The 22,596-nt window shown below is 38.7% G+C and overlaps 1 protein-coding gene across 3 annotated transcripts in view; it reads left to right on the plus strand.

Annotated features, from left to right (window-relative positions):
- The window catches only part of srgap1a (SLIT-ROBO Rho GTPase activating protein 1a), an 81,136-nt gene that overhangs the window by 1,238 nt on the left and 57,302 nt on the right, over positions 1–22,596 (plus strand). The gene's annotated exons all lie outside the window — the stretch shown is intronic.

Raw genomic sequence — 22,596 nt, forward strand, 5'->3', positions numbered from 1 at the left:
TTTTTCTGAATTATTTTATCTAAGGCCACAAAATATGCATATTTTGATTGAGGAATGGTTAGCCTGCAGTTGCTGTGCTCAGTACTTTGTCAGGAATCCTTCCCTAGATGACTGGATCAAAGGTGGATGGCATTGCGTGTGTGATACGCTGACGTATTAAGGAAGCCCAGGATGATTTAAAAGTTGTCTACAGCACACATACACTGTAAGGTGTGGTGTTTCGTCCATACATTCTTAATGGGGTTAAGGTCAGGTGGTGTTGCATGGTCAACCAAGCAGAGCGGTCATCAAACCAGGATCCATCTCCTAAAATCAGCGTCTCCAGAAAGCTTTTTAGCAGAGGCAAACATGAAAGGTCTTTAAATTTCTGGGTGTGTCACTCTGTTAACTTTGGATTTAAAGAAAATTGTGAACTAGCACTGATCGTGGAAACTTCATACTGGACCTAATGCATCTTGGATTCTGTATCCCCCCCACTGTTTAATTCTTTTTTTTCTTTCATCTTTGGATCATTGAATTTGGAATTCTGCGCTTCAATACATGTACTTGTGGTACACTCAGGATAAGTCCTATTGCAAATATGATCAAGGATGTCTTGCTGCTTTTTTTTTCACTTTAGTAACATATCAGGAATCATCAGCGTAGATGATTCAGCTGATTTTTGTTTTTGTTTTGATGAAATATGTGAAACCAAAATCTTTTTCCCCTTATTGAGAAGAATTAAAATTATACAGAAAAGGTATTATTCTAATAATTTTTTGTTGGAACAAAACATTTTACACGGACTGCTATTCCTTACACTTGTTAACTAACCCATAATAATCAACAAAATATTGAAACACTTCACACAAGTCATTCCAGAGTTCATTGAACCATTCATTTGTATGATGTTTAAGATAATATTTTTGAGTGTATTTGCAAGCACAGGTCCTACGCCTTTATTTCCATGTGTGCTCTTGTAAAATGTTTGCTTGTGGGGGCTACGAAGCCATTTGACGTGGGACACCCTGCCCTTGGTGAACGGCTAAAAGCCAGGGTCGAGGGGTGATGTGGGATTCATATCCCCCTGTCTCTACCACATGCAAGCTCTCACTTTAAAGCACAAATCTGCTACTTATTTATTGGGGTGGTTCAGAGGTGTGCAAGACCCTGCAATGATTGCCACCCTAACTCATCTCGTCTCCTTCACGTCTCCCATGCATGCAGAGCAGAGGTGATTTAGTCACAGGCAGACACACACAGGAAAGAGGCAGTCGCTGCACCGGGGTAACCATGGGGATTTGGCCCCTGGCCAGCCAACTCTGTTCTTTAGTGCCCCTCGTACGCTGAAATACCACCTATTCACACCCATGTATCCAACCTTAAAGGCTGTTAAAGAAGGGAGGTTAGCAGAGGTCGGCAAGATTTAAAGAGGGGGGAGGGATGTAAGAAGGGTGCCAGAGCTGTACAGGGAAATTTTACGTGACTGAGCATGAGCTCTTATTTCCAAAGAATGTTCAGGACCCCTTTCTTTTTGCTGCGAGTATGACTAAGTGCTTTCAACCTGTAACAGAGGATGATGCACTGCTATGAGGACCACTGAACAACAAGATGTGATATATTTTCCAACTTGTCTTGCAGAACTCAAAGGGAAGATGATTTAAGAAAAGAAAAGCAACCTGGTGCAGAGGAAAGCTGCTGCTTGAGTCAGAGCCAAGCAGTGTTTTTGTTTATTAAAATGCAGATACCTTTTTTTTCCCCCAGAATACTTATAAAGCTGGATACCAGTGTAGTATTTGATTTTTGTGTTATTATACTGATTTGTTCAAAACGTTTTCAACCTGATAGTTTAAGAGTTGTATCCTCTGGTGGTTCATATGTAGCTAAGATGAAATGGAAAAATTATTGTAAAAGATTAGCAGCCTTCCAGTCAGCTGACACCAACATTAACACAGCACTACACTACTTTATACTTCACACAGTTCAATCAAATTCCTACATTTTAGCTGGTGCCTTATTGACACTGTAAACTGAAGACACCATGATGGAACACTTTTGCATCTTAGAAACTTTTCAATGTTAGCATTCTTTGATTCTGCTAATCACCTGCGTAGTTGAGCCTGGGCTGTTATAAAATAACAACTCACAAACTATGAAGCTGATGATTTTTTTTGTTGTTGTTGTTGTCATTTGAGCAGTAAGTGATTGTTTCTGCTCCTGAATTTGTAGTTGTAGGGAGTTTTTATTACGTGTGACTTTGCAGAGATGATAATTGCATCAGCAATAAAACTTGTGAAAGCCAGAGGCAATCTGGTGAACAGACATGAATTGCTTGGAACGCACAACAACAAGCAATGACGGAAACAAGACGAAACCAGTATTTGATCCTTATGCCCTGCTTTGTTTCATTGTCTAAAATTGTACTCTTAAGTATATTGTACTTTTACAACTTTTGTGTGAGCTGCTTAACTTTCTTACACAACCATAAGAATCCATTTTGCATTACATTTCTCTCATTACAGCAGCCCTACCCAGAGTTATTGCTCATCGGATCAGGAGATGTTGGGTATATAATGTAGTTTTCTGTGGTGACTGACTGTCTGAAAGCTTTCCTACAATGGCTGAAACTACCTTTCTGTGGCCTGGTTTGTCATTCAGCTGACATTTGTTTGCAAAACACTTTCCGCCAGCCCTTTTATACATCCCACAGGAAATTGGAAGTTTTATTTTGAATCAGAAGGATATTATCCAATTATTGAAATGCTCTGAGGCATTTGTGATTAGGTTTTTCTAATAGCCAAGACCCGGCATCTGAAACAAGACGCAGTCTGGTTTGGAGAAACATGTTCTACCACGATTGGGTTTGTGCAACGTGCATTGTGGATATCAGTGTTTGTTTATTTGAAACATTACAGACAGTGACAGAAAGGTCATGTCTACCCTTGAATTCTCTGTGTGTTTAAGCTTTTTTTAAAATATAATGTTGTAACAGCAACACTTGTGTGTTTTACTGTGGTAAAGGAGTTGGCTCCATGTTGAGCTGTGCTTGGCACTCGTGACTGAGATGCCGGGACACTGACAGGCGTCCTCTTGGATCATTATGAAGGCTGCCCTCTAACCTGCTTGCATTGCTGCCTGAAACCAGAGACTCCCCCCCTCTGCATGCTCAGGGAGATGAGTCCCTGCATGTTTGCACTCTGGGGGATTAAAGAGAGAAAAGTGCTCTGAGATGGAATCTGTCATTTGGTTTAAGATACAGTTTGTAAGTAAATAAAAGTAAATTAAGCACTTCTGGAATGGCAGAAAGCTATGTGTCTTTCCTTAATTACAAACTGATTTCATTTTATTAACCTTAAATCTCTTACCTTGGTTTTTCACACAAGCATATGTTTTCAGTTTTCAATGTAAGCAACTGTGGAGAGTGTGGTTTGTTGTAAAAAATATGTTTGCATACATTATGTAACAATGCAATTCTTTAGAGCTGTTCAGTATGTAGTCTATTCAAAAACATCTGGTCTGTGGAGCCTGTGGTACTGATACCCATGTTATTGGTACACATAAGGGATTTTAATATCACCCAATGTACTGATTTGATTTTGAAGAGAAACTAAACTAATTTGTAGGAGGTTAGGAATTTTTAACCTATTTTGTTAGTGGACAATGTTTACAGTTTACAGCAGCTGTATTTTGCAAGGTGAACATCCATCCATCCATCCATCCATCCATCCATCCATCCATCCATCCATCCATCCTTCCTTCCTTCCTTCCTTCCTTCTTCCTTCCTTCCTTCCTTCCATCCTTCCTTCCTTCCTTCCTTCCTTCCTTCCTTCCTTCCTTCCTTCCTTCCTTCTTCCTTTTCCTTCCTTCCTTCCTTCCTTCCTTCCTTCCTTCCTTCCTTCCTTCCTCCCTCCCTCCCTCCCTCCCTCCCTCCCTCCAAGTCAATTCTTGGGCTGAAACCCTAAACACATTTTGTCCTCCTCACTCTGCTACTATGCCTTACCAGGTCTTGCCTTTGTGTTGCATGCAGAGGTCAATCACTCAAAAAGCCAAAGAAATTAACTTATCAAGGTTTAAAAATATCCCCTCTTACCACAATGTTTGGCAGCTGTTTCATCAGCAATGCAAATTGAATTTGAGTCTGCACTAACAAGCAAGATTTTGGCTACCTTTATGATTACTGGGTTTATGCCTGGTCTCTTATTTTGTAGCATTTTGTGGTGAAACATTTCTCACTCACTGCGGCTTTACTTGTTACATGGAGTTGTGCCATAACAAACTTGGAGACGTAAACAACTGCACCAAGGAATGATGTTATCATGTGCAAATGTAATGTAAACTGCAGTTACACTGCAAGCTTCAATAGGGTGATATGGGCATAAAAAATTGATAAAGGAGGAAAATTTAGTCAAATTCAGCATCTTCTATCACTGTTTATCTGAATATTAGGCTAACTGTTGCCACCTTTATCTGGCAAGTGAAATTATGTTGCAAATGCAGATTGTTTTTTTCTTGCATTCTTCTGACTTGAACCAATTTATGAAACAATATTATCTACTTCAAATATTTTTAATAGTGTTGCATTTTTCACTCTGTGTACTTGTGGTGCTTTAATAGTGAACCCCAGTAGGCATCTCTGATGTGTTGATGGGGGATGGAGTTTGAAATACCAATGGAATTCTGACACCTTCTGCAGCTCAGCTCACCGTCCATTCACACATCTACCATCTGCTTTTACTACCCACTCCTTTTATGTCTGCTTGTGTGCTTCCTTGAGCATGCAAGCATGGGTTCTGGGTGTGCCGTTTGTCTGCAAGTGATTGTTTCCATGGGTGAATGAATTGTTATTGACAGCACCATCTGCGGCTACTCAGACATTTTTGCAGTTTTCCTCAACTCTGCTGAGCACAAGCAAGGTTTCAAGTTCCCTGCTGTGACTTTCTGTGGAGCCGCAAAGATCACAAGAACATCCCTGCAGCCCCCAAAAACCTTTACAAACCCATATCTATGGCTCTCTAAACTAAAGCAAACCACCAAGCAAGGTTTGCTGTCTCAGGTTGTATTCAGCTCTCAGTATTGTTTGTTTTTAAATCGGTTATGTGGCTCTCCACAGCGAATGGCTTTGCCTTAGGGGCACCAGAGGCTCTAGATGGAAAAAAAAAGATGACAGTGTACCCCAAACACGTTTTCTTTTACTGAATCACATTTCCAATAAAAATATGATAACACTTTGTGCTGATCAATGACTAATGAACTTGGTGTTTAAGCCGCAGCTTCTAAACAGGTACTCTGTTAGAGATATTTTACAATTGTTTTTCAAAAGAAAACGACCTGATTGCCCCGTGTTTAAAATCAAAATACTTTCAGGTATAATTGGGTTGTACATCAAACTTTGTTTAATAAAACAGACAAGCATAGAGCAGTTGCTTCTTTTGCTTGTTTCTGATGGAGCAGAAAATGAGTTGGGTTTTTGGGGGGGTCAGGTTGACATTCATGCAGGAACCAACACTTTCAGCAATGGATAATGCTTTGTTCCCTCATAAGATGAAATACAACCCATAACAGTGAGAACTCAACTAAGGTATTTCAGGATGTGAATGAAGTATACATATACAGCAAAATCCAAGTTTATTTTTCTTTTAGTTTGGCTGTAAAACTCTATGAGTTCTGCTGTTCTTTTCTGTCCTCTCATTTGGACATGTTGCAGCATAGAGAAGAACCAACATGGCATGAGTGGTAATGAGCTGCACATTGGATGCTAAGGGTGTAGATAGGACCAGACGATCCTCAGCGAAAGTTGAAACTGTTGGATGAAAGTCAAATAAACTGGGTTTACAAGAGATTTTGGACTTCTTCGTTTACAGTATTGACTCCTTCAACTGACAGCAGGAGCTTAGCAGATGGACAGACAGGAAGGCAAACAGACACAATTTGACCATCAGGGCTATGCTAACTCCTGCCTCCCAGGAGGATTGGATTAGGAGGAAGGAGATTGGGGGATGGAACAGGAAGGCAGGTCAGGCCCAGAATAGGTCTGGACTGAGGTCCCATGCTTTGCTTTGTTTCACATTTGTTATCTACAGCTTTTATGCACCAGTTGTTGAAATATTTTGGATGGATTGAAATGATTTGGGTGGTACGCTAAGGGAAAGTTCTTTCCAAGTTAGGGTCTAAACTGTGTCATGGTAACTACCACTTTACTGTAATTTTCATATCAAGCATGTTATTAGCGCAATAATCTGTTAACATGAGGTTAAATAACCAAACTCTTACTTAACAATTGATTTGGGAACCAAAGCTGAGATTTGTGACCCTCTGCAAATCTCAGAAAGCAACTGTCTTTCTGTTCAGTAGACTGAACTCCTGAAGGGTCATTAGCATATTGACACACCAGTTTGACTGTGAAAAGTACAACAGAGACACTCAACAGTGAAAATTAAAAGGGTAACAATACATCGAGCATGCAAGACTATACGTGAATTATGCATTCAAGAAAATGAGAAAGCAGTGAGAAAGTGTAAAAGTAATTCAGTCCAGATTTACCTAATCCATATATTATAATATTTATATTTGTCTTATTCTAAAGTGGTCATAATGGAAAAAAAGAACAGAAATTCCCATTTATTGTGTGCTAATAAATGAGAATAATAGGGTAATAATTTATGTTTCTTTAATTATTTTTTTAAAGAATTCAGTGTTTTTAATATTGAGCTAGAGAGGAACAGTGTATGCTCATTGAAAAGCTGTGAAACGGCCATTTAGGGCTGATGGAAAGCTATTACGCAAGTGTAACAACTTGACTGAGGTTAAAAGGCTAACCGTTTACCTGCCCTAGTACTGCCACAGTGCTTATAAATATTTGTCTGTCACTCAGTCTTTTTTTTTTCTGCTGATACTCAAAAACTGATACTCTGGAAAAAAGGACTTAGAAAAGTATCTTTAATGTTTTTGTGACTGTTGTTGGTTGGCCTAACAATAGTCTTTGTATAGCTTTGATCAACTCAACAGGGCAACAAGAGAACCACTTCCTTCACTGCTTAAAAATAATAATAGTCAAACATAGACAGCGTGTTGTGGTTAAAATAATCGCTTATTTTCAGGGCCACCAATAATTGCTTACTTTTATGTAACCAAACTAAGTCACACGATAACAGTAACTTTGCAAGACATTTCACATAAAGGAGAAATAACAGGGTGTTTCAATTATTTCTAGGCCCACATACCAAGTGTTTCTTAAACTGGTTAACACATCTGATAAAGAAAAGATGCTTGGCAACAAAGGCTTTTACAAAAGTAAAGAAAAAGGTGAAAGGTCAGAGGTCTGATTTAAAATGTCTTTTTACTTGCATATTACTCAAAGCAATCTTTCTCTCCGCTACCCACATTCATTTTCCCATGGAGCGTTAACACTTCACGTTGATGAACAGAAGTTTAATTTACTAAACGTATAGCTTGGTGTTGCCCTACCCCCCATTTTTCTATTATTTGCCCTAACCTCATGACCTGGGGGGGAGCAGCCATTGAGCCTGTTGCCCCCCTAATCAATAGCCAAAGACCACCCCTAGAAGCACAACTGCTCTGACGAGAAATTTGCGTGTATAGGGGTCTCATTGTTGCAGAAAGAATGACTTCGTGCAGCCTAACAGTATTTGCAGATGGACGTTAGATTGATTATGGCCTAAGGTGAAGATAAGACTCAAGCCTTGTGTTTATAAATGCTGCATATTGGGGGGTCTTTATGTCTTGGATACCATAGAATGTCTGCACTCTTTGAAATGGTTGCTGTTCTTATTGTCTGTGTTCCCTTTCAGTGGTTTTGGTCTGCTTTTAGTAACCCAAAAGGATAGGGAAGAGTTTCACATGCACAGAGCGCTCAACTTATCAGAAACACAATAAAGGCTCATTGTGGTTTGTGCAGTAGGAGGAGACTTGAGCTCCTCACACAGCAGCAGCGGTGGATGCTTGAGGAGCCTCAGGCAGACCTCATAAGCTCTGGGCTGAATTCATCCCTCTCTCCCTGCAGATGGAAACTAAAGCCACATCTGTGGTTCCAGCCACAGATCTATGGAGTGCCCCTGAATCAAAATAATGGTCCGTTTACAGAAAAGGACTGTCATCCATGTTTCTTTTCTGCTCATTGTGATGATTATGAGTGGTCGCACAAAGTTCCATTTAGTATTGCATTAGTATATTAAAATAAATCTAACAAATCAAATGTCAGGTGACAAAAAAAACTTAATGATAGATGAACTTATATACTTATCAATCTTTTATCCTTCCTAAACATCTCTGAAGGTGCAACTTGCTGTGAAAACTCAGATTCTTTGGACTAGTTCTCAGTTCTTCCTTTAAATTATACAAGACTTATCATCACAAATATTCACATCAACATTTCTTTTCTATCAAGTTGTTCCAGTGCTAAATCCAGGTTGGTGCTAAAGCCAGTTCTTTACTGGTTCTATAAAAGAACCAGGTTGGTTTTCCATACATAGAAACGGTGCATGAAGGCAATTTGTGGTGGTTAAAAATGCCTAATGTGGTTAAAGTTGGACCCTAAATCTGGTATTGTCTGACGTTTTGTGAACGAGCTGAGTACTGGGAGACAATTTAACCAAACAAATAACATAACTTATCAAGTTGTCTTTCAAAACTAAACTGCATTAATTTCATATCTGTATTTTAACTATGTGCAGGGCAAAATTACATGGAAAACGTTCTGTTATGTTTATTATTCATGTAAATGAGAAGTCTTTTGCCAACTGTGCAAGATGGAGGAATTTATTTTAAACAATCAGGATCGCAGGACTGGTTATTATTTTCCCAATGGACACATTCAGTGTTTAGTTTTCCCCTCTCTTTTCCTCAAACAAACCCTGGAAGGACGGTTTCTGTCCAAGAAGATTTGATCTCTTGATGAGCAAACACTGGACTCTGCTCTCTGACCTCAATACTCCAGTCTTTTCTGTGCCAACTCTGTTGGATATGCGTGCCAGTTGTGCAGACAGCAGATTCAGTGTGGTTTGTGCTCATTCCCATTTAATCAATCTTTTTTCCCTTGTTTCTGGAAGGAGGTGAAAACACACGCTTAAGAAAAAGTTGTAAGTTTATGTTAAACTTTTACTTGGCTTCTTGTGTTTTTACCATATAAAAAACAAAAGGATTGTCACAAGAGTTTGATCATAAAAAAAAAATCTAAAACAAAACTATTTTGTGCAACATTTACTCCGCATTGCTTATCAGCTTTAGATGGATGTAAGGAGTATATCTTAGCTATTTGTTCACCACTTAAAATCACCACTGTTTTCTATTAAATAGGTTACAGTCGTGATTGTAGTAGGGGCTGCATAGTAGCACAGTTGGTAGCACTGTTTCCTTGCAGCAAGAAGATCCTGGGTTTCATTACAGGCGCAGGATCTTTGTGCATGCAGTTTGCATGCTCTCCTGGTGCATGTGTGGGTTCTCTCCGGGTACTCCGGCTTCCTCCCACTGTCCATAATTGTTTAATTGGTCTGTATAAATTCTCCTTAGGTGTAAGTGTGTGTGTGCATGGTTGTTTATCCTGTCTGTCACTGCGATGGACCAGGGAGTACCCTGCCGCTGGCCCATTGACAGCTGGAGATGGGGACCAGCACCCCTTACAACCCCAATGGGATAAGGGTGTAAAAAAATGGATATAATTGTAGTATCCATTACAAGTTCTTTATTCTTAATTTTATCTTGTTGCTAAGATTAGGCTAAATTAACCCACTACCTGATTTCAATTTCCATTTCTTAGTACTTATTGCACATAACATTGTACTTTTTTCCTTTTGGAGCATCCCTAGGATTATAGTGATCAAATGTATTATTTGTTTGGGAAGCCAGTGTCACCCATCTGCTTCGCAGATGTGTTGTTTCAACTGTAGTCATAAACTGTGGTATAAGGTGATTGGTGATGTTCCTGTTTCCATCCCATGACTGTTCATTTTTATTAGGAGGGGAAACATTCGAAAGAAAAACAGAGCTGCATACTGTCTGCAGTATATTATATATTTTATATTCTATATTTGTGTGAATCTACTTTCTTTGATTGCCTGCCACTTTGCCTGTTGCTTTTTCAGAAATGCCACCATTGTGGGATTATAAAACATATTTATATCGTAAGGTGAAAATAGTCCCTATTAGCATAAGAAAATGTTATTTTTATTGCAGGCTGACTGTCTATGTGCAGCCATAAGTGGGGGAGGAGCAACGCCATGTCACTACATGCTGAGTAAGAAACAGTTGTAATGGATGTATAAGTAAAATATTTGAAATCTTGGTCTAGATATACTAGCAACCCGTCCATCCCTGGTGGATTATAAGATGGTTTCTAACTTTGCCAATCAGGAAGTAAACATGTTTTCTAGATTTCTGACAAGCATCAGTTTTTATACTGCGCAGACAGGAATCTTAGACCTCTATAAGAAGTTCTCAGAAAACAGGAGTATCATTTATGGCAAACTGTGGCCAAGTAAATTATCATCGGGGTACTTTTTGAAAGTACCAGATAAATGCCCTCAGTTTGCATTGCTATTTATTCACAGTTAAGGGAGATGTACTTTTAGCACAACCAATCACAATATCCCTCTACTCCAGTTGTTTAACAGAAGGATTAAAACAATTAAAAAATACATGAAAGAAGTGGGTGGGAGAGCAAGAAGCTTGTACTCAATTTTCTTGAAATGTTGTCCAGTCATTCCTCTTTATGATGGTAGTTTTTTAGGTTAGGATGAAATAGAGCACATTGCTGTTCCCCCCTAGATTCCTCACAGAACATCTTATTATAGTTTAATGGAGGTGGGAAGAAGTACAAAGCAAAGTTAGTGTTTTTATTTTTTTTTAAATCATGTTGGCCTGGAAAGGGAACAAGCGTTGCGCTGTCCTGACCTGCTCCATTTCTTACAGCTATAAGTGGAGCAAAGCCTAACTGGCAGGAATGGTCAAATATTTACTAAACTGTTTTAAAATATTGTTTTTCTTTATACTTTGTAATCCCAATATCTGAGATGTTAGAAATTATTGAGGGAGTCATTATAAGGTTATTTGTAAGATTGATTTATACATTGAAAAATATCCGTGTCAAAGTCGTTTGTGCTTGTGTTTGTTTGAGGTTGGATTCTCTTGCTCTGTTTGCTGTCCTGCATGAACACACGCACTGTTACCAGCCTCATATATTTCATTTTTTAATCAGGCAGTGTGGCGGAAGTTCCCCTCTTCCTTGGGGTCTTGTGATTTGTAATTGGTAATGGTGTGTGTTCGAGCGATGTGATGCACACTAACCCAGGTAGGTGTGTGAATCATGAGTCCCTGTAGCGTCAACTCCCCCGTCCATCTCCCAGCACCGCAGGAGACTGAAAAGAGAAAGCACCAGTTCTGCTTTCCGTAGTGTAGGACAATAAAGAGCAGTGAAAGTTGATATGCCTCTTCTTTTGTACCGACTCCCTCTTTGTCCTGTGCTCATGCTGTCTGAACAGCTGCCCCAAGGTTCATCACTCTGTCCAGTCTTGGGAATCTGAAAGCATTATGTAAATCCTGTTAAAGTCACCTCCTGCAGGCAAAACTGGCACGCTGCGTCAACTATACAGTCTTGTCAGTGTTAGTGTTTGTTCAGCGATGAAAACAAAAGGCTTTTAATGAGATGCTTTAGGGGACAACTTTAGAGCGACGTCACCTCAGAGCCTGGAAGTCAGACTTCCAGCCTTTTCTCAACTTCAGACAGTGGCGCTCTGAGGGGTGGCAGAGGACTGACAGTTAAAGCCTCCCTGAAGGTAGTTTACAGGAAATAACAGCTTGTAACTCTGTCACTTCCTTAACATCGCCGTCTGCTGTAATTAAGGTGTGATTAGGTCTTTCTGAGGCCTCTTTATTTGCTCATCTTCTCGGTTCCTATATATCTGTCAGAGCTAATCATGTTAGTCTGTCTTGGACTATGGTATCCTATTTAATGGGGGGATGGGGATCATTATGGACTTCCTCATTCCTCACAGCTTGGCTTTCACTGCTGAATGCCGCGTAAGAAATCAATCCCTGCTGGCTGTGTATGGGATTGTGACAAGGGTACTGATTGAGCCTCAAGCTGCAGTTTGGGGGTCAGTGAAGAAACTCTTTCTGAAATCCGAGGAAGGACAAGGATGCAGGATGTGATAAAGAAGGTACCTTGGATTCTTTATGATTCAGTAGGATTATCATGCTAAATCCGTCAAAAATAATTTATCACATAAAGAATAAAATGTGTAACACACCTCCAGTAGTTACATCATGCAGAACATTTTCTACTTGTCTTTCATTTAAAAGAAAAAAGCACAACTCCTCAAGTGTTGCAACTTCAGTTACAGCTTGAAGTGTTTTAGCTCATGTCTTTACCAGCTGTATAAATGTCTCAGTATCACTGTGTGTAATATGCATATCAGGAAGAACTGGATGGACTAAAATAACTGTTGGTAAATTATTTAAAGATACCTTAGTCATGTCTTGTCTTGTAGCAAACTGCAAGCAGTACTTTTTCAGGCTTGCTTTCAATATTTACTTTGTTTTTGCCACTCTTTCATAAAGATAAGATTCGTAAAAAGTCACAACTAATAGCTGTCCTGTCTATACATCCTCCCACCAGAACTGTGGGTTTACACTTTTCAGAAGTAGGAATATTATTTTCTAACCTAATCCTCCCTTAAATCTTTCCAAAACTTTATCCCAGACCTGTTTGGTGTGTTTCTTGGTTATCACACTTCCATTTATTGATGTTCTACAACACATCTAGAGGCCTACACAGAACATTGGCTGCACACAACGGTGGCTCACATGTATCTGCTTCACAGTAAATGGCTCCATCTATCACATTACTTGGCAAGATCTAATAAAAAGAAAAAATCAATAATGCTGCCTGAATCACAATATGGGGTTGGTGGTTTTATGCACTTGCTGATCAGTGTTTTCCACCTCGGTCTTGCACCAAAGACTCTCAAAGTGGAGCTGGATTTATGAGGTCATTGAATGCCTGGAGGTATTTTTTCTGCACAAGAAAACTGTTGGTAAAGAGTGTTTTGATGGGACGCTCTCATTGAAAGCTACACAGGAATGAGAACACTTGAACCAAAACCATAAACCTCAAAGTGGAACTATAGCGGGAGAACAGACAATTTCTGTTTGGAATGATGAAATAAATCAAGTAATCATTTTCATGTGAAATATTCTTTTTTTTTCTATTGATCTCTAGGGGTTTGTTCTCGGTTTGTCAGTGTTGTTTAGATTTCTCTATTGTTTATCTTGGCTGTGGATACAGAAAGAATAATGGGAAGATTCATAGGTAACTTTTACAACTTAACACATCGGCACCATAATGTTCTCTCTTGCAAGGCAGCCTCATTATTATGCCCTCGCAGTACGACTTTGGCCAAACAGATTTTGTTGCATCAGGCTGGAAGAAAGAACTGAAATCCTCCAGTCTAGCATAAAATCACCTCCTTTCTTTACTTCAGGTCATCAGTTTGATTAGCTACAGCTTAACAAACATAGACCTTTACATGCTATTTCCCTTGCTTCTGGAAAAGTTTTCAAGTTGAATGACGGGTAACTTCAAGCGATTATACACATTTGAAGAGCTTCTCTGTTGGCCTCACTCACTGATTCACAGCCCTTAAATAGCAATTAAAAATGCATGACTTTCTGCCTTTTTTGATCAAAATTAAAAAGTTAACTAATGAGCACAATTATACCCTATTAGGTTTTTCAGTTGATACTATTTCTTTGAAGTTTTCCTCTTGGCAAAATTCCTGTTGCCACAGTCTTTGTGGAAGCAGTCTTGCTTTTTTCTTCTATGTGTGAAACCCTACAAGCAAGAGCAACTACAGTTGAAGATATAAGTACGTATTTTGAATTATTAAAGTAATGTTGAAATCAGTGAGCCTTGTCCATCGGCTTTATGGACGAGGGAGATTCAGCAGCAGATGTGGAAGAGAAATGAATCTCTTCTCATCTTAATCCCAAGCTCCTTGGCTAAGGCTCGTCCCATCCTCCACCTGCCCTTAATTCATTAACCTCAATCTTTGACCATAGTTTAAGAGCGGCCATCCAATCAATAAGTGTCCTTCACTCTGACCCCCAGCCTGCTCCCTTAAACCCTAAAGCTGCTGGCATCAATCCTCAACCAAATATGTGCCGATTTTAGCACTGATGCTTTTGAGCCACCCTTGCTGAACTGAGTTGGTCCAAAATTGACAAAGTGGGGATTTTTCTGTCTGTGTGAGTTGGAACACATTAAATATGAGCTCTGGAGATGATTCTCACATGAATCCAATCAATTGTAAAAGTCATTAGCAGCATGCATTTTGTGAAAAATTTTTGGGAGTGAAAATTTTTATATAATATTTTTTGTTTCTATACAGCGACTTATAAAAAGAAAAGAAAATCAAATAGTAAAAAAAAAATAAAAATGAAAACTATAACATGCACATGTTTCTGCCCTGTTTACTCTGGTAATGCTAAATAACATTCATTGTATTTAGAAATCACATAATTAAGAAATGGAGTTCATCTGTGACATTAACAGAAATGTGCACAGATACATATGTGCATTACTAAATGTGAAAGAGTTCAATGCAAATGAATATTTCTGCCCATCAGTCATAGTCAGCGCTACAAGTCTGCCAGTCATTTTGGGTGTAGGAAGTCCAGAAGTATTTTCATTAATTACCGCTGTCAGAATCAAAAGTTCACCTCTAGTTGATGTATAAAGCTGACTAGAGTAAATTGACTTTTCTATAAACATTGTGATAACCTCTTTTGATGCTTTAGATTGAAGTTTCTTTGCAGAAGTTTGTTTCAACATCATCTCATAATTAGAAAACCCCTTGGCACCCAGTCCTGCATGTATCTAATGTTGTATATTAGTACTTCTGAAGGACGTCTCTTAAATCACGCTTTCCTCATGTCAGTGAATGTGTTTACAATAGGCTAAGAAGTCTCTGAGTGGATTAGTGCATCTGTCACAACTGTCGGCACCAGGAAGTGGCGAAAGATCAACATTTTTGTCTTTGAAGAATTTGATTTGGATACAATCCAGGTAGATTATGTTTGTTAGCTGTAGTTTCATATACACAAGGTTTTCTAATATTAAATGATGCCCAAGTCAAACAATTATATGGCTACATAGTTTCTCATTTTCTAACAGTGAAATAACTTGGCTTATGGGAAGATAATGGTCACTCGAAACCACTTGAGGCAAGAAGATGTTCAACCTCATGTGTTCTGCCCTAGTATGGAGCTACGTAAGTGTGACTACTGTCAGAATGTACACACGTCAGAGTTTAGTAAATGCAGTGGTAAACAAAGAACGAAACCAGACCCAACTGAGCTTGCCTTCAAAGGGCTTGATAACATGTGAACTGGACCACGGGGCAGCTAAAACTGGTGGCCTGGTCTGATGAAACTCTGGTTCAATGAAAAAAATCATTTTACTAAAAATGAGATACTAACAGTACCCTATGTCAGTTTCTTAGCCAAACAAAAGGACAACATACAACTATGTATGGACAATGAAACAGACAAATGGCATAAAGATAGAGAGCACATTGTTTCACAAACATTTACACATTCTGTTAACATTCACAAAGCTGATACAAAGATGCTCTGTGCTGCTTGGAGATTCATTTAAATGTATTATACCCGAGTAATCAGTACTGCCTATTGGGTAGACACAGTGGGGTTTGTGAAAGTATTTTTAGAGAAGCTTGATAAGGGATGCATGTGTGTCTTTATAGCGTGTGCTGAACAACCAGAGGAGGACAAACTTTTATTTATACTGGTGTCAGCCAGCTGCTTCTTTGCAGATAAGACAAGTTATCCTTCTTTTTATGACCTTGAAGTAAGTGTTTTCTATTCAAAGGTTGTTCACAGTAGGGAATTTGAGCTGTTTGAAAAAGACTTTGATTTAATCCTTGTCTGTATTTTAAGCTCTTTATAAATCTGTTGTGGATAATACGATCTTATTGAATTAAAACAAATTTGTTTTAAAGCAGTAGATAAAGAGGATGATGGACCGATGAATAAAAGTCCACCTAAACAATCCTAAGTTTTGCATGAGCTAAAAGAGGACTCCAGATGGAAGTCATTGTATATGATTAAAAAAAAAAGCCTATTGTTTGTTGTAGTGCAAATGTGGACATGTGCAGTCTTGCTGAAGTTTGGGAGGCTCTTTAGACTGTTGAGACTTTCCCAGACTTTTTATGTGAGCTTTTGTGTGATTGCACTGCTCCTCTTCTTGTATACTATGGAGTGAAAAAGTGTTTGGTCCATTACTTAGTTTCAGATCATCAAAACATATTAAATAGTGTATCTTCAAAGACAACACGAATAAACACAAAATACAGTGTTTAGATGATGTTGATTACTAAGGAAGAAAAAAATCCAAACCTACCTGGCTCTATGTGAAAAAGTTAAGCCCCTCTTAGCCTAATAACTGGTTGTGAAGTTAAAACATCTTCAAACCAAAAATTCTGCCCAATTTTACACAAGAGAACCAGAGATTCTTGATTAAATCAAGCTCTGGACTTAAGCTGGGACATTATAACCAATAACCATTTTATGTAAACCATTATAAATGTATATTTTGGTACAGAGATATTTTTCTGCTGCAAGGTAATTATTTCAAGGATATGTTCACACTTTGCACATTAACAAAATATGAAGTCTCTTTGATTGTATCTCACTGCAACGGATGCTGCTATCTGACACAGATTGCAGTGCCCAAGATGCTAAAAGTCACACAAAGTGTAATCCCAACAAAATGTATTGATTTTTGTGGTTGTAACATGAGAAAAAAAGAAAAAAGCAGAGTGTGAAGACCTTTGCAAAGCACTGTGTTTTCTTAGTATCTGCAAAGAAATGTCTGCTCCTGTAGAGTTTACCTATCAGCTTGCTTTGAAAATGCATCAACATCAAAGATTGTGCCGCCTCCTTACTGGCGGAAAGGTTACCAAACCCTTGGCCTTCCTTTCCACCACTTTTTCCAACTAATGACTGGCCTCATACTATTTCTGCCTGCCTTCTATTTCTTTTGCTCACTCTCCCTGCTCTGTGGGTTGGCAGCGTACGGCTTGTCCTCTGGAATTACAGGGCTGGTCTTGAATAGTAGGGTTGTTTCTTTTCTGCCCATCCAGCTTCTTCACTGGCTCAACCCTATCAAAGGCCCAGAAACCGCACATCCTGCTACATCCTCTTTTTGTGGTACAGTTATAGATGTTTAGCAACATAAGAAGGGAAGCACATGAACGATGCGGATGACGCTATTCTTAGCCACTTCGAGGATGCATGAAAATCAAGAAGGAATTCCGGTTTTCTTTGTAGGTCGTTTATTCCTCCCTTTTTTTCCTTCTTATTTGCACATTGCAGAAGTGTGATCCCGAGCTATTTAACGTTGACATACTGTCTGTTCTATAAAATGTTGTATGTGCATTTGAAAACATAGCCAGTGGTTTTTAACATTTTAACTTTATAAATCACCATGGAGGAGTTCTAGGATTTAGAGCATAATTCAGTGTAAAAGTCTTTTGCAAGTTAATTTTTTAAATTCTGCTGGTTCTGCCAGTAGACTTAGTTCAGTTTTGGGCTATCATAACTTAGGTACACTAACCTAACAGATATGAGTAGGTTCCCATGACAAATGCATGTACTTGTGAATAAGTTATAAAGGCTTCTGTGACTTTGGGAGCTGCAGGATTCTCTATAAATTTAGCTATTTGTCACAGAAAGAAGGATGTCTAGCCTTGGTTGGGTTTTGTGTGCAGTACCTTAAAGCAAACACCAAAAATGTTGGAAATGCAGAAAAAAAAATCTCAAATGAGATTTTTCCTTCAACATAGTTCAACAGTCTTTCAGCCAGTTAGATATGTTTACAGAGAAGATGTAGCAGACCCCCAAAGGCTTCTGCTGTTACATGATGTCATGAAAGGTTGGGGGTTTCCACGTCTGCTGGACTATCTAATATGCAGTTGAGAGAAGCTACCTAATATGTGTTTTGTTGTGGTTGTTGTTTTAAATCAAATTGAAGCAAATCCAACTTGGAATTTCTGAATTTTCTGTCGCCTTGATGTCAACATCTTTGTTTGAGTTTCTGTGAATCTCCTAAACCATCTCTGCAATAACATTCATTCCAGGCACTTAACCTGACTCTCTTTTAGGCCTCTTGGTGCCAAAGGAAATGTTTAATATTATACCACATAGTCTTCTTGCTGGTATGTATTGTCATTAAGTTTTAAATGAAGAATATTTGTGTATGGAGATGAAAGTGAAGAATAGCCCCTGGGCTTGTTTGTTTTGTCTGCTGTTGCTGCCTTTTTCAATCATTTTGAATTGTTTAGACTGCATTGTTTCCACTATTACTCTCGGCTGAGCTTTCTGTATGAAAGCTGCATGTTCATGGTTTTAAACTCTTGCTTACTTTGAAGTGCATGTCAGGTTGGATGCATCTTAGCTAAAAAGACTTAAGTCATGAGTGTTCATGGTTGTGTAGTGGGTGTTTTCTTTACCCTGGTGATCCACCTTAAGGCTGTCCAGATTAAACACTCCCTCTGTCCAGTTGAACTTTGACACAATGAACATTTTTTTTGGCAGGTGTAAAATTGCATGCCTCCTGAAATGGTACAATGTATTACCTTCTGCTGAATAATACAATCCTCAAGGGCAAAAAATGCTTTATTTGTTTGGTAAAATACAGTATTTTCTTCAAACATAGACAGTGAATTCATCTCAAACTTAAGAAACAAGTTTGGGATGATTTAAAATGACAAAGCAGCCATCAGACTCAAACACTGCTGACTTTATCTCCTGAAGTACACATCCCCTTGTATTTCACAACAAAGGAATAGTTTCTTAAAGCTGCAGTTGTTAACTTATATAAAAATAAGTTTTTTATATTTGTTAAAACTGTCACTGCATTCTGACAGTAAGACAAATCATCTGTGAAAAAATTGAGCTCCTCGACCTCCTCCATGTGGTTCTATTGCAGAAATACTTTGCTTCTGGTCAAAAACAACCAATCAAGAGACAGGAAAGGGTCTTAGATCTGTCAATCATGATGGTGTACGCGCTGCTCAATTCCCAGGGCAGTATTTTATGTTTTCTCCTACATATTATGATGTTTCTAAGTTATTTAAGTGCCCAAAGGTCTGTATTATCATTATTATTATTATTGTTTTCATTTTCTTGAAAACAGCCACTTCGAGAAAGTGGCTGTTTTCTCGATTGGATTGATGATTGGAGATTAACAGTTTTTCTGTAACGTTAAGTTGTTTCTCCGCCATTAGCACAACAGCAGCAAACCTGCAATCTTGAACTTGAACATTCTTTGCAAATACTTGATTGATTTTATACTGTCATGACATAGTGGCAGTTTTAAATAAATATTCAAAAATACTAGTCTATTTCTTTTTAAAGTCACCTACTGCAGCTGTAAAAGAAACCCCTTATTGCCACATCTCAGATTCATCTTTCATAGTTCGCATTAGTCAACTCTCTGCCAAGGATATTACAGGTTAACTTTGCTTTACTACAAGTAATTATCCCAACAGATGAAAGCTTGCGTGCATCTCTTCCTGATGTTTTTCATGCTACACCCCTCTTTGGCTCTGCAGCCACATGGTATTCATGATATTGTTACCCCAAACAAGCATCCCAACTGTAAAAGCTGCAGGCATGCCTGGCCAAGTTTGTTGCTTGGGGTTAGTTTAGACGAGAGCAAGTCGCCGCTTTGACATAGGAGCTTTTTACCCTTTATCTCTCACATCACTAATGTCCCCAAACATAAGCACAAAGGCATACCTGATGCAAGGTGGAGTATAGTTTCTCATTTGCAGTGGCACAAATACTTAGAACCTGTCATTATTCTGTACTGTAATCTTTTCAATTTTGCCAGATTGCAGCACTTTGCCCAAGCTGCCTTTCATTTTAAGGATTAGCTTTGTGTCTCTAGGTTTCACACAAATGTGAGACCAGTGCTGGTCCATTTAGGGCAGCAGACGGAGCAGCTGGGAATGCTTTGTAGATGAATGGTAAAAGTGGGCGAGGACTGGTCGAGAGACTGAAAGGGATCAATTCTCAGATTCCTTCCTCTCTGATGTTGAGACACATTTATGCTTGTACTGAAATAGTTTTGCACTCTTAGAGCTGCAGTATATATCTTTTATTTAAAAAAATGTATTTGTAAAAATTGTCAGTATGTTGTGACAGTATACTGTGAGACATGTTACCTGTGGAAAAAAATCTTAGCTCCTCAACTTTGACCCACTCCTCCCAGGACTATTGACAAAAAGGCCTGTATTTTTACAGGAAGTAGAATGACCCAAAACCAAAAAAGTGACTCTACAATGATAGACTCTTATCAGTGAACAGTAATAACCTAAAAGTTGGCTAAATCGAAACCAAAGCTATGAAACTTGGTTTAATATTCTGGTCTGATGTCTGGTCTGGATAGTAAACATCACAAATCACAGTGACATTTATTTTGTACTACATTACCCATTTCCAACATCAAAAAAATACTCAACATAAAGCAGACATTAAACCACATAAATCTTTGCTGCTTCTGTTAGATGTCCCATAACAATAGATTGGCGTCCAAATCAAACAAGATGCCTCAACGTTAACCTGCAGCTGAACAAACAGCTCTGACTCTAAAATGTGCTTTTATCCCCTAACATTAAGATTCTAATTCTGTTATTTGGTTTGGATCAAAATGCTGGTCCTCACCAACCACCATAAACTCTGCCGTGATTGATCCCTCTCTCTTGCTTGCTTTGGGCTTCTTATCTGTGGGGGCGTTGCTTTAGCTGCTATGGCTTCTGGCTCATAAGCAATTTAGAAGAGCTCAGTCTAATTGGCAGGGATTATTAGATTCCACTTATTGAAATTGCACTATTAAATATAACCTTGTAGAGTGGAAGAGACAAAGATTTAGGGGTTCATTTTGGACTGCTACAAACCTAATGTAACATCCCTGAATTGGGAATGTGACTCGTATCTCCACTGCTGTTGTATTTGCTATTTGAGTTTTGCAGTTTTATGCTTTGACATTTGTATATTAGGCCTATACATGAATTGATAATAAAAGTATCCTTTTTTGTTTCTTGTTCATATTTGCTGTGAATGAAGGATGTTTTGTTTAGCAAATCGATATAAGTAGTATTTAAGAATAAGCCTTACTTTGTATTGTGTCACTTTTGATTCAGATGGATGAATAAGAGTAATAGGGTTAGGCCTTTTTCCTATTTTGACCCAGCAGTCATCCTCTGGATAACAGTAGCCTACAGTACTTGTGTTGGAAGCCTCTTTGGGGTTTTGGAAGCTGCGAGGATGTCAGTCAGATGCTGTAATGGAGAACACATTGCCAGTTCTGTAATATTTTGAGATAAAGCCCATTCTCAAAGTTTGCAGGATTCTGTTTGTAATTTGGCGTTGTTTTAAGTGTTCTGATGGAATCTATTTGGGATTTTGGCAGATCTTACTTTACTATTGCACAGATCCAGACTGCTGCTAAAGTTGGAACTGTAATCTCCATTGACTGTTTACTTATTGCAAAGGTCTAATTACCTCCAAGTTGATTGTGCAGACATTTTGGGTCATACGTTTTTTTTGGCCTCACGATGACGAGTCACATAGTCAAATAAAACTTTTGAAGGTACGTCAGCACACATGATAGTACTTTAAATGACTTGCCAACCCAAACAATTAAGGAGAGAAGTTACCAGAAAATCTGCTGGAAGGACAGCTAGTGTGTAAGCTGTACATATATGGCCTTATTGAAAGAGAAATGTGAAAAAACTCAAGAAGCACCAGATAGTGGGACCCAGTTCATCATTTATCAGACATTAACCTGCCTTTTAACAGTGAAATCTTTCTGCCATGTGATCAAGCTGATGATGTAATCAAAAGCTTTTCCCTCCATCGGCACACAGCAGCTATTTCGTAATTACCTCTGGTGGTATTTATCCTGTCTTGTATCCATCCTCCAGCAGAGGCAAATAAAACTCCCCTGGTCCCAAGTCATAGATCTGGAGCAGATGGTGAGGCCGACAACCCTCTTGTAGCATCACTCTCCTGGCCTTTGCTGCTATTTCTGGTGCTTACAAGGCGGTACATGAGCTGAGCTGCATGTGTAAATGCAGTGCTGGGACTGATGTTGTATGATATGTTCTGTAAGTTGAAATGGCAACTAACTTGGAGAAACCGTAGTCTGAGAGCAGTGGTTCCCAACCTCTTTTATTTTGTTGCCTTCCACCACCACCACATAATGCTCAGGTGACTCTTGAATGCATGCAGAAAGGATAATTCAAGCTTGTGCATGTATATGCAGGAACAACAAAAGCCAATCTTCTTGAAGTAAGCAGTTTTTTATTGCTGATCTCAGTTGACGTTTTAAATTTTACCCAATTGCTACCATTTGGCTGTATTTGGACATATTCAATTCACCAGTTAAACGCTGTGAAGCTTACTGGAAATCTTTGCTAATTAATATATGCTACACTGAACATGTCTTAATATTCAGTGTAGCATGAAAGCAGTCTGTTAATGTTGATTCAATATTTGACCAACATGTTTCTGTTTTTAATT

The sequence above is a fragment of the Poeciliopsis prolifica genome, unplaced genomic scaffold (genome assembly GCF_027474105.1).
Source record: "Poeciliopsis prolifica strain line A6 unplaced genomic scaffold, Auburn_PproV2 SCAFFOLD001, whole genome shotgun sequence".
Lineage (NCBI taxonomy): Eukaryota > Metazoa > Chordata > Actinopteri > Cyprinodontiformes > Poeciliidae > Poeciliopsis > Poeciliopsis prolifica.